The sequence below is a fragment of the Echinops telfairi genome, unplaced genomic scaffold, assembly GCF_000313985.2.
Source record: "Echinops telfairi isolate 266 unplaced genomic scaffold, ASM31398v2 ScPeMD7_60;HRSCAF=208, whole genome shotgun sequence".
NCBI classification, from domain to species: domain Eukaryota; kingdom Metazoa; phylum Chordata; class Mammalia; order Afrosoricida; family Tenrecidae; genus Echinops; species Echinops telfairi.
This window is the reverse complement of record NW_022103958.1, coordinates 1,911,791-1,914,276: the sequence shown is the minus strand read 5'-3', so window position 1 is coordinate 1,914,276 and position 2,486 is coordinate 1,911,791.

Sequence of the window (2,486 nt, the reverse complement as noted above, 5' to 3'; positions counted from 1 at the left end):
ATACATCCTCCACTCTCTATTGATAGTTGTGTCTGGTCCAGCTCCATTTCCTGGGGCTAAAAGAGTATTTTCTTTTGTTTTGGTGTTTATACAAGAGGGTTTCAGTAGGGGACTTCTCTTGTGATAATTATTAAACTCTACCCCCCTGGTCATTGTATGAGATCAAAATACTTACCCCAAATCAAGCCTAGGGAAGCCTGTTTGGAGAGAAGGAAGCACGTGAGACCTCACTTTGTTTCCTTTCCCAGCCCTCCCTCCCGGAGGGTTATGTGAGGTCTCCAAGCTGACAGAGGGATTTCCCTTCACAATGGCAGAGAGGAACGTGAAATGGAAACATTCTCATTTCACAAGAGGGAAACAAATGTCCCACGAACTGAAGTGATTTCTCCTAGTTCCAATAGCACCATGTGGTTCAAACTCACTTGGGATGCGGGGTCTCTAATAACTGAAAACCCACTTGGTGTTATCTAAGACAACAGCAACAATGGCACCACGATCTAACTGTTAGGTGATTTTTTTATTTGTTTCTCTTTCTATTACATCACTCTATATCCAGACTGTGAGGAAATTGGGGACAATTTGGTGTCAGAGGTCATCGAATGCAGTCAGACACAGAGTGATCCTAAGTCCCACAGAGCAAACTACTGCCCAGTCCTGTGCCATCCTCACAATTGTGCTGTTTCAGCAAATTGTTGCAGCCACTGTATCCATCCCCCTGGTCTAGGGTCTTCCTCTTTTTTACTGACCTCCTATTTTTCCAAGAATTGTGTCCTTCAAGGAACTGGTTTCTCCTGCTTCCATGTCCAAAGCATGTTAATGCAGTCTCGCCATCCTTAACTCTAAGGAGTACTCTGTCTGGACTTCTTTCAACTCAGATTTGCTTGTTCATCTGGCAGTCTGTGACACTTTCAACAGGCTCTGCTGACATCATCATTCAAATGCATCAATTTTAAGATAAGCTAGGAAAGCATAAAGACACCCACGTTCCATACGATGTGATCATCCAACTGGCCCTACTTGGGCTCACCGGTGAGGGCAGTGTCCAGGCATGTCGAGATTCAAAAGACAAATTGTAGGCTTATGTCTTTGTATCTGTGTCAGGTGAAGGTCAACTTCTCCAGATATAGAAATGCTACTATGCCCACAAGCGCAGACCAGCCAGTTGCCATTGAATTGCCATTGAGTTGATTCCAATTGATGGTGACCCCATGTGTGTCAGTCTAACTGTGCTCAAAGGATATTTTAGTTTATATTTTAATTCTACTTCTCTGTTGCTACTGCTGTTGTATATGCATACACAAACACACCAACATAAGTTTTCATGTGTACAGTGTATAATGGAATAATACATTTGTGATTTTTGGAATTATTTTCAGCCACCTTTTCTGATTTGCTCCTTCCTCATTGACATAAACGTACTTTGCCCTAGAATTTCCAGCCAGTTTTTTAAATTGTTATTATCCATTTGATCTCACAACTTTTTAAAGAGCCCAATGCCCAAGGTACACATAGTTTAACTAGCTAAGGGTTTTTAATAGCTGATATTTAAAAAAGAGATTCACAGATGTTCCTCCTAAGACATTAATAGATGTAAATGATCCCTGACTTTGTGGTTAGCATCTGAACCTATTAATTGTCTGAACCAAGAAAAGCCCCAAACAGGGAAATCAATTCAAATAAATGAGGATTCGTGGTTACAAGCAAAGAGATGAAGAAATATTTTAAAATGGCAAGAGAGAATAACCCCTTAGCTTAATGGGTAACTTAGGGGATTTGCTTGATCTCTCTGGATGTCAATAACTCATCTGCAGTGGTGAGTGGACTGTTGTGTGATCAGACAATGGTCAGAATATATTTCCCTTGACTATGGGTCTCAAACAGTATTAAGTACCCATTTTCCACTTTGAAGTACTATGATGATGTGTTTCCCCTACAATAATGCTAGTGGTCTTTTTTAGCCTTTTCAAACAAATTGTCTCTTGGGAAAGCTACCTGCTAGACTAATTCTATGGGAAAAATAAACAATGTCACTGTGTTCATTTTCTGGTGACGTTCTCAGAACCCAGTGGTCAAAGAAGTGTGCTTTGCAGTGTTTTCTTTCTTCTATGCAATTATTCTTCTGGGAAACCTTCTCATCATGCTGACAGTACATGTGGGCAACCTTTTCACGTCTCCAATGTATTTCTTTCTCAACTATTTGTCTTTTGTCGACATCTGTTTTTCCTCAGTAACAGTTCCCAAGATGATTTTCGACCTTTTAGCCAAGAGTTGCAACTCTTTGGGGTACATTTCTTCTGGAGCAGGCACAGGTAGCATGGTCCTTCCAATGCCCTGAATTCACATAACTTGTCTCCAGAACTGTGAGACAATACGTTTTCTGTTCTTCAAAGCCCCCTGATTTGTAAGATTTAGTTATGGCAGCCCTAAGAAACTAAGACACTAATTTAAGGCCAAAGTCCAAGGCACTGGAAATGAACACAGAAGAT